General features: G+C 40.1%; 1 long non-coding RNA gene across 1 annotated transcript; it reads right to left on the bottom strand.

Moving 5' to 3' along the window:
- Positions 1-747: 747 nt before the first annotated feature.
- On the bottom strand, positions 748-10,168 carry LOC112834641 (uncharacterized). The gene is made up of 6 exons (XR_012381118.1): positions 10,029-10,168; positions 9,350-9,425; positions 4,200-4,442; positions 2,820-2,935; positions 2,263-2,393; positions 748-881 (listed from the first exon to the last, which is right to left on the bottom strand). It is a non-coding gene; the product is annotated as an uncharacterized lncRNA (long non-coding RNA).
- Positions 10,169-10,230: the final 62 nt, after the last annotated feature.

Below are 10,230 nucleotides of genomic sequence, written 5' to 3'. Positions count from 1 at the left end.
TTCTTAAATTGAGATCCTTTCCTGATAAATATTATGTGGTTACTATGGTAGGAAGAGACGATGAGAAAGGGAAAAAAGTGAATCCCTTGTTTTCCAAATTCCCTGTAATTGGACTTAACAGGGGTGCCTAGCATGTCCCTTGACCTTTTCTATACCCAGCTTTGACACTCTATGACCCAGCTCCCACTTTCTGACAGCACTATGTCATATTTTTTGTGTAATTCACAAAGTCTTTCCATACATTCTATCCCTTTTCATCCTCATAATTGTCCCCTACAAAGTCCATGGTATTAAGGCTTCTTTTACCAAGAAGGAAACAATTTAAAATGTAGAGGAAGTTGCTCGAGGTTATCGATCTCTTTAGAGGAAAGTCAAAACAGGAGTCCTGGTATTTTGATGTTGCTTCTGACCTCACTCATCTTGACCATTTGTGGGACTTTTGTTTTTTGCTTTTTGTTTGTTTGTTTGTTTGTTTTTGGTTTACACTATGAAGCAGGCAGTGTCCTTTTTCCAGAGCTAGCTCTTTTTCGGGTTGCAGTCCATCTTTCGGGGTCTCTATAATAATCCCAGCCAGACACAGAATCACTTAGCACTTTCTGGGCTGCTCCCCCGGCCTCGTGCGCATGCGTGAAGACCGGGCTTTGCGTTATCCTCGGAGCTGACCTAGCACGTGGCAGGTACTTACCAAATAATCAAGGAAGGAAGGAACAAAGGAAGGAGGAAAATCAGAAGGGAAAAGGAAGGGGATTCAAACTTAAGACCATGGATTTTATTACCACTTTCAGCACAGCGCTTCGCCTGTTCTTCTCATGCATCGCCCAGCGGTGTAAACGTTCACGCACTGAGTTCAAACGTTCATGGAGAGACTCAGGGAGTTAATTCTCAAAGAGAAATGAAGACATAAAATCAATACTGTCTATAAGTTAAATCTCTAATAATGCCCTCCATTCCTCCTTCTTAATCAGTCCCTTTTCCGTGATTCCTTTTAACATCATGGATGGGCATGAGCCTTCCTCCTCAAAACAGCACGTTACCTGTCTCTTTTTGACTGGAATCAGTTAATGGCTGCTAATGTATTCAAGTATCTTATACAGCTCATAAAAACTCAAAGATTACTTGCCTTTTGGTGAGGGATGCTACTTGTTTACCTTTTGATTTTGCACTTTAAGCGAATGCATTTTTATTCTTAAAATGTTAGACTTTCTGAGCCAACCTTCAAATATTACTAAATGTTCGTTCTTTGTTCACTTTAAGCTGAATGCTCATTATGGCCCTTCAAAGTGTATATAGCATACAGAAAACACCCCAAACGCCATATATGAGAACTATAACTGAGAGGAGATTGCTCTCTTTTTTCCTCTAAAGCAAGTCAGAAAATTGTCAAGTGCTAGAAGATGTTACCAGAAGGGGTTTGGCTGATAGAAAACTTAGCATCAATACCTGCGGTAAATAATACCTCTGGACTTCGGCTCTTTACCCGTCAAGCCTGTGCCCCAAATTCTTTAGTATCTGTTTAAGATAGCAAAATGGTAGGAATGATAAAAATAAAAATGTTTTTAAAATCTTGCTTTCGCTGGGGCACCTGGGTGGCTCAGTCGGTTAAGCGTCTGCCTTCAGCTCAGGTCGTGATCTCAGGGTCCTGGGATCGAGCCCCACATCCGGCTCCCTGCTCGGCGGGGAGTCTGCTTCTCCCTCTGACTCTCCCTCTGTACATGCTTTCTCTCTCTCTCCCTCTCAAATAAATAAATAAAATCTTAAAAAAAAAATCTTGTTTTTGCCTCTGCACACGACTGGCTTCTTCATACATGGGCGGCAAAAGGATTAGAGTGGGGGATTGGTTTGTGTCCGTGTCCAGAATTCTTTGTAGTTAAGGTAACACCGAGGCAAGAGACAGCTGTAGCCTCCACAGTGTGGGGTAGGACTCCTGTTTAGGGACAGTTGCGTAAGGACAGAATGCCCCCAGGACCCCAGAGCGGGCCCGCCAAAGTGTACCGAGGCCTCGGTGGCATGCCAAGCTGCACCTGAGGCCAGCACACCCGGGACTCCTGACTTTCTCTGCTTTGTGCTCTAAAGACCCGCTTCCGCACGTCCGTTCAACGTGGCAGAAACAAACATCAGTACCCCTCTCTGTTCAGTATCAACAGAAAACACCGAAGCTGTGCCAGCGCCTCAACCTTCCGTGAGCACATGGTTGGTGGTGATACAACTATTTGTGGCTAGAACTATGGGGAGGAGGAGACGTATGTGTAAAATTGTTCTTACATTAAGTCCTTGTCCGTGGTGCATATCAGATTTTCTTCCTGGCAGCTGTTGTGCTCAGACCAGAGAACACAGGTTGCTGATTTCATTCCTTGTATGGATTTGTGGACCTTGTTTAAATTTCAAGTTGGCAGCTGGTAGAGATAGAACATTGTAGCCAAGTGGGTAAAGAGAAGGAACAAGGAGGAAAGTGTCATTTTATGAGCATATGATAGCAAACACCAACCTAGTTCTGAGCCATGTGCCAGGGACCGTTCTAATCATGTATGATCATAAACTCATTTCATCCTTACAAAAATCTTATGATGTAGGTGCTATTGGTTGTCAGATCTGTTTTTTGCCTTCCTTATTTTTTTCTAAAGATTTTATCTATTTATTTAAGAGAGTGGGGAAGGGGAAGAGGGAGAGAGATTCTCAAACAGACTCCACACTGAGCGTGGAGCCCCACATGGGTCTCGATCCCATGACCCCAAGATCACGACCCAATCTGAAATCAAGAGTTGGACGCCCAACACTCGGAGCCACCCAGGTGCCCCTGGTGTTAAGTAGCAATGCCGTACATTGGAAAGAGAACAGGTAGGGAGCACACAATCTTGGTTCCTGTCTTGCTTTACTGGTAACACTCTGGGTGACTTTGGGGACACCGCCTACCCTCTCGTGACTTCAGTTTCTTTACCTGCAAAATGAAGAAGTTAGACAAGATCAGCGGGTTTTGAACCTTTCTTTTTTTAAGGTATTGACTTTTTTTTTTCTTATGATCTGGAAGCTCGATTTGTGAAGCTGATAAAATGGCAACCGTGCTGTTTGAAGGCAGAGCCCCATGCTTTGCTAGCATGCTCCAAGGCAGATGGGTTGAACTCCCAGGGTTCTTTGAAACCATTTGTAAATCACCGAAGTAGATGGCATCTAAGTCCACTTCAGCTCTGAAGCACCATGATTCTTTCATGTTATTTTGACTATTGGTGGATCATTTTTGACCAGAGAAGCCTTTAGCACAGACAACCTGAGTTCCTTTCTGTGAGTTTATCACACCCGTGACCGCACCCGCCCTGTGCCGGAACATGGAGAATGTAACGCAATGGTACTGCTCAGGACTGTCACGAGTCAGCAAATAACAGATAATGACAATGATTTTAGAACAGTCCCCGTGGTCTTGCAGACACATTTTCACGTAATCACTTCAGGGGTCACCCAAGGTCGCTGGAGGCACACGGTGGGCAGCTTTCCTCAGCAGTCCTGCTGGAGTGGTGCTCTGGTCGAGTATTTTGTCTTCCTCTCTGCTGTTTCCCCCTCTCCATCCACAACACCCTCTCCCATGTCTCCAGAGAGAGGGTGACTACGTTTACAGCAATCATTTTCTTGCCTTTATAGGTTTCACTCCCCTGACTATGCCTCAAGTAGGTAACAATTTGGTTTAGCCTGCTTTTAAATTTTTTTATCAATTGACTCATTCATATTCAGTGCTGTAAATTCCAAATTCAGGGTAATTATGAATCACATTGATAGAAACATCTAGTACAAAGAAGTTTGTCGAGCTCCAGGGGTGGAAGTGCCAGGTCATACAGCATGTGTATCTTTGGTTTTTTTAGTTGCTATTACACTGTTTTCCAACATGATTTTATCTGTAGTGAAATCCACAGTGTATGAGAATTCATGGTGCTTCCCATTATTGCTAATATGTGGTGTTGTCAGTATTCTTAATTTTTGCCAATCTGGTGGGCATGTAGAGATATCTTATGGTTTAATTTTCATTTCCCTAATAATGCCATTTTCATCTTTATTGGCCATCTGTACCTTCCATTTTTGTGATGTGCCTTCCAAATATTTTGCCATCGATTCTATTGGGTCTTCTGCCCTGTTTTTCATTGATTTTAGAAGTTATTTATATGGCCTGGCAATTAAATGGAAAATGAAAAAAAAAACTTAAAAACACTACGTACAAATATGTTTTGTGGCTTGGCTTTCACTTTTCATGGTTTTTCTTTTGGTGAGCAGACGCTCTTTATCTAAAATAGTCAAATTTAGGGGTGCCTGGCACAGTTGGTTAAGTGTCGGACTCTTACTTTCGACTGGGGTTTTGGAATTGAGCCTTGCCTCCAGCTCCGCGCTCAGGGTGGAGTCTACCTGAGACTCTCTCTCCTTCTTCCTCTGCCTCTCCTCCCCCACACACATGCTCGCTCACTCTGTCTCAAATAAATAAACAAATTTTTATTTAAAAAATAGTCAAATTTATCAATATTTTCTATTTTGGTTAATACTAATACTCTCATTAATTCTAATAAGAATCTGTAGGTTCTATGGGGGTTTTTTTAGGTCGAAAATAATATCATCTGCGAATATATAATGCCAGTTTTGTTTCTTCCTTTCCAGTTGTTGTACCATTATTTATTTCTTCTTCCTCAGTTACTCTATGGATTAAAACCTTCAGTACAATGTTCAATGGAGTGGTGATAACTCTTGCAAAGCCAGGTGCAGAGCACAAATTATAAGGAGGGTGGTGGCTGAAGTGAGGCATGGCTCATTTTAACTGAAGTGACTATTCAGTTTGGCTATTTTCATGTGGGAGCACGATAAAATGGAGATATAGCAGAGCTGGCCATTTTTAGAGAATGATTTTTTCTCTGCCCTGGATATGAGGTCTTATTTCTGAAGAGAGGTTTCAGATTCAAATCATATATAATAATTTAGAGTCATGGGTGCCTGGGTGGCTCAGTTGGTTAAGCGACTGCCTTCGGCTCAGGTCATGATCCTGGAGTCCCGGGATCGAGTCCCACATCGGGCTCCCTGCTCAGCGGGGAGTCTGCTTCTCCCTCTGACCCTCCCCTCTCTCATGCTCTCTCTCACTCTCTCTCTCTCAAATAAATAAATAAAATCTTTAAAAAATAATTTAGAGTCATAATTGGCAGGTAATAAGTAACAATTTTTGTATTTTGTACTATAGATGTAAGTAGCTGTGGATATAAATGTGGTTTACATGTGATACCCCATATAAAAATGAATTTGTGCTTTGGTGTATGGGACATGGGCCACTCCAAACTTATACTTGAAAGATGTCACTTCTGCAGACAAGATCATGGGTATAATTTTATTCTAGCTCTCTTTAGTGTTTGAAGATTTTTTATTTATTTATTTTTGTGAGAGAGAGCGCAAGCACACAAGCAGGGGGAGGGGTAGAGGGAGAAGCAGACTCCCCGCTGAGCAAGGACCCTGATGTGGGGCTCCATCCCAGGACCCTGGGACCATGACCTGAGCCGAAGGCAGACACTTAACCCACTGAGCCACCCAGACTCTCTAGCTCTCTTTAGTGTCTGAGTCTGAATAAAACATTTGGCACACAGTTTTTAAAAATACAGTACATAACTTTCAGAGAAGACTAGGGGAAAATGGAATCATAAAATTAATCAAACCAAAAGAACTAAAGAAAGAGACCATAGAAACCGTGGGGAAAATACAAAGTACAAAACTAATATGGGAAAAATCAATCTAAATATCATACCAATAGTTAAATATATCAGTAATTTAAATAATAATTTTAAATAAATAACTTGAATTCTCTAGATTAAAGATAACAATTTTCATATTTGGGGGGTAATACCCAGCAATATATTTTAACTGAGCCACCTAAAACATAAGGATTCAGAAAAGTTGAAAATACAGGATCAAGAAAGATAGGCCCAATAGAAATAGAAATACTCCCTGAAAATGTATCACCATATTAATATGAGGTAAGACTTGAAGGCAAAAAAACATGACTAAATGCCACTATGTAATGATAAAAGATGAATTTATACATAGAAGCTATAACAATCCTGTGTATTCACCCAATAAAATTGCGTTAAAATGAAAACTTCTAAATATTGACTTATCTAAAAGCAGAAAGAAAACTTTAACAGAATTCTCTTAGTTATTGATAGATTAAGCAGACAAACATTGATGACTATGCAAACATTCAGAAGAAATTGAAAATGTAGATCTAATCTGGATATAGAACTCTCTGTCCTCAGTGCTTCAGGTACATTTTGAATATTTGAGTTCAACTGAGTTCAAAAATTGAGTATACACGGGGCCATAAAGCATGTCTCAGTAAAGTTCAAATGATTACTATTATATAGGCTGTAGGTCGGGAAACTTTTCTGTAAAGGATAAGAGAGCAAGTATTCTATGTGCGTCGTATGGTCTCAGCGCTGCAATTATGGTGTAAAAGCAGATGATCTGTCAATGAATGTGTTTGGCTCTATTCCAATAAAACTTTATTTACCAAAACTGATGGTAGGACAGATTTGGCCCACAAAACAGCATTTGCTGCCTCTGATAATGGAACATATCCACGAGCCTCAGTAAAATCAATGTAGAAATCATGAACAAAATGTAATTAGAAGAAAACTCCTATGTTTGGAAATTAAGAAAATGTCTTTAAGGAACTCAGAGGTTTAGAGATCAAAATTATAAAAAGAACAACACAGTCAACTTTCACACATTGAAGTAAGAAAATAATAGAGTCTCAAGCAAAAATTAATAAAGTGGCTTATTATAAACAAATTATAAACAAAGCTAAAAGGTGATCTGTTGAGAGACTAATGAGATTGGTACACCGATGTCAAAACAAGGTGCACATAAACAATAGTTGGGATTCAAAAGAGAACATAAAGCAGGTGTCAATGATATTTTTTTTAAAGATTTTATTTATTTATTTGAGAGTGAGACAATGAGAGACAGCATGAGAGGGAAGAGGGTCAGAGGGAGAAGCAGACCCCCCCGCTGAGCAGGGAGCCTGATGTGGGACTCCAAATAAGTGGTTTTATTTAACAACTTAATGCCAGTAATTGGGACTATTTGGATGAAATAGACAATTTCCTAAAAAAAAAAAATACGACTTGTCGAAGTTGTTCTTGAAGAAATGAAGAACCTAACTAATCCTAGAATCACTAATAGAGATATAATCACAAGTTTTAAAACTTCCTCCCCCCCAAAAAAAAAAAATCCAGGGGCAGATGATTTTACCTGGGGCCCCTACCAAGCATCATAAGTCAGAAATATTCTAACAGGTGAACCGTGACGGCAGAGAAAGCAAGGGACTTGTCCGCAACTCACTTCATGGAGTTAGTAGCGGTACCCTGTAGTGGCTTTGTACTGTGTCAACTCAGTTATACCGGAACTGCGTCCCAGAATTCCCTTTCTAGTGTTGCTCCGGGGTGGGACGGGCCAGAGGAGAACTTTGCATAACATTCAGGTGGCAGAAAAAAGAGCTGCCAGTTTCACGCTCTCAAGGTTCGTGTAGGCACTGCTGTTGGCTTGCACATGTCACCGGTCCTCTGGCTGCACGAAACCCACAGCGAGCTCAGCTCCCTCCAGATGGCTGGCTTTGATGTCTCGGAGTCCCAGGCCAGGTGGGTGTGCATTCTGTGGTCAAGGGCGCCAGTTTCTCCTTGGGTCACCCACATCGCTGAGGTTGGAGGTGGTGATAGACAAACACTGTTCCCGGTTTTCCTCAGAGCTTCGGGAAGTCTCTGCTCCCTGACTTGCAATCGGCTCTGTTGCCAACTGTCAGCCAGACAGCCTAAGGGTGACTCCAAGCCCAACACGCCTACAAAGACAACAGCCTTGCAGAGATCCCTTACCCTGCAATTGTAGAGGGTCTTAATTTTTGTTAGCTATTTTTGTTTGGTTGGTTGTTTTGTTTCGTTTTTCTTACAAAGTAGCAAAGTTTTATCTAGTAGAACAAGAACTGTTTTATATATGCCACAGTGACTGAGCAACTAAAGAACCAGGAATATTTGTGGGGCTTACCAGTAACTGAAGTGCTTGAGCATTGTGAGTTTTGAATTTGCTTTTTAACTTTACTACTAAGTAGAAAGACAAGATTTGTTGAAGAAAGCACGAATGACGTATTTATACCTACATTACACTAGCAAGAATAATGTCATAAAAACTAACATTAATTGAGGGCTAACTGTATACCAAGCTTAGTTCTGATTTATCTATTAATTCATTTAATTTGTACAGAAATCCTGTGTGGTAGGATTGTCATCCCATTTTCCAGATAAGGAAATTGAGGCACAAAGAAATGAAGTAACTTTCTCAAGGTAACAAATTTAGTATTTGCCTGGCCTGAGATAGGGACCCAGCTTTGGTAGTTTGAGGGCAGTGTTGAGGCTCCTAACTATTATACTATGTTGGAATGAATGGCTCTATTAGAAAGTGGCTCACCAGGGGTTCCTAGGTAGCTCATTTAGTTAAGTGTTTGACTCTTGGTTTTGGTTCAGGTCATGATCTCAGGGTCGTGCGCTTGAGCCCGTGTCAGACTCCATGCTCATTGTGGAGTCTGCTTAAAATTCTCTTTAGCCCTCTGCTCCTCCTCCCCCACCCCATCCCTGTGCTTGCTCACTCTCTCTAAAAAAAAAATAAATACAAATTTTTTTAAAAAGAAAGATCTCCTGAGATTTGTTAAACCAAGGGTAGCTACATTGCTGATGCATGTGGAGTTGATAAAAACTAGTTACATCATTGAGAGTTTTAAATCTTTTCGTTCTATGTATTGTGGCTAAAACATAACATTAGGGTTTTTTTTTTAATGCAGTATACAGTTTCTTCTAAAAATATGTTTCGCAGAAGCCTGGAGAAATGTTGAGTTCTGTTTCAAAACCAGAATTGGTATCTTTGGTTAGATTTTCCCTGTTTATTTTTTCCTTTCATAATAGCATTGTGATACCTCTCCATTCATTTCACAGTTTGCACACTAGCCAAATGTTTTCCAAGATACCGTGTTAAGAGTAACAGCAAGAGCAAATATATATATATATTTTGTCCACTTTTTCACAAAATTGCTTTAGGCTTCATAAAAATCTTAGTAATGGAAATACACTGTCTACGATAACATATGGAGAATCGCTACTTACTGCTTACAGTTTATGAAACTTCAATGAAACTTACATGTAAATCAGATATTTTGTGGATACTTCTTAAGGAGCATCCTTGCAAGCTAGCTATGGGAATTTCCAAGTTTGTCATGAGTCTAAGAGCTCTTGATTCCCAAGCGTACAGACGTTTCTTAGACAGTAATGGAGATTCACGCCAATTCTGAAATGCCTACCTGGAGTGTAAGGTTCAAGTAGACAGCAACTGTCCTTTCATCTCTGTGTACCCAGAACATAACACCCAGTAGACATCTAAGAAATATTGAGTGAATGGGTGAATGAAAGCATGAATAAATGACATTTCATCACCTTCCTTGGTCATTATACAACTAGAAATTAACATACTTTAGTCATTAGTGTTTATGCTAGTCTCTTATGGTCTAAACATTTAAGGATTTTGAATTTAAATTGTATTTTATTATTTTCGTTCTACCTATGGGGGTTATTTGTGTCTTTCTTTTGAAAAATCATTTACATCTTTCGGTGTAGTAAAAAAATATCCCAAATTCAGAGACATCTTTTATATTATAATGTTGAAAAAGATATTTTAGACATTTTGAGAAGACTTTAACTCTCGATATTAACAAATATGTGAATATGGTAGAAATCACCCTTACATGACAGCTAAAAGAGACTTACTCTGCATTGTGAAGGGTCCTGGATGATGGGGACAAGTACGTTTTCTTCAACAGAACCCCTTACCTATCTGTTTCAAGATCTACCATAAAAAATGCTGTATGTAAGCATATAATTTTGTTACTTCAAACTACATTTAACTGGATTTTATATTATGCTTCTACTTTTTTAAAAAAATCATCCCACAACAAGTTGATAATATTGAAAGAGCCTCCTTACCTAACATTTATTCTCAAAGCCTTGCCCACACCAGCTCATAAAGTATTCTTCACTGTGGTTAGGCAGTGCTGTGATACGGGCGGTTTGGTGAGGATCCTGACTGTATGTTCTCTAACTGTGATTTCTCAGACCCCTGGGGCCTTTCCTAACCGCTCCGTTCCAACTAAGAGAGGAGCGATCTGGGACCACAAGATGTCACTGT

The sequence above is a fragment of the Callorhinus ursinus genome, unplaced genomic scaffold, assembly GCF_003265705.2.
Source record: "Callorhinus ursinus isolate GAN/ISIS: 27379988/994484 unplaced genomic scaffold, GSC_fseal_2.0 scaffold17, whole genome shotgun sequence".
Taxonomy (NCBI): domain Eukaryota; kingdom Metazoa; phylum Chordata; class Mammalia; order Carnivora; family Otariidae; genus Callorhinus; species Callorhinus ursinus.
Note: the sequence above shows the minus strand (reverse complement) of the source record. Positions and strands in the feature narration are given on the sequence as shown.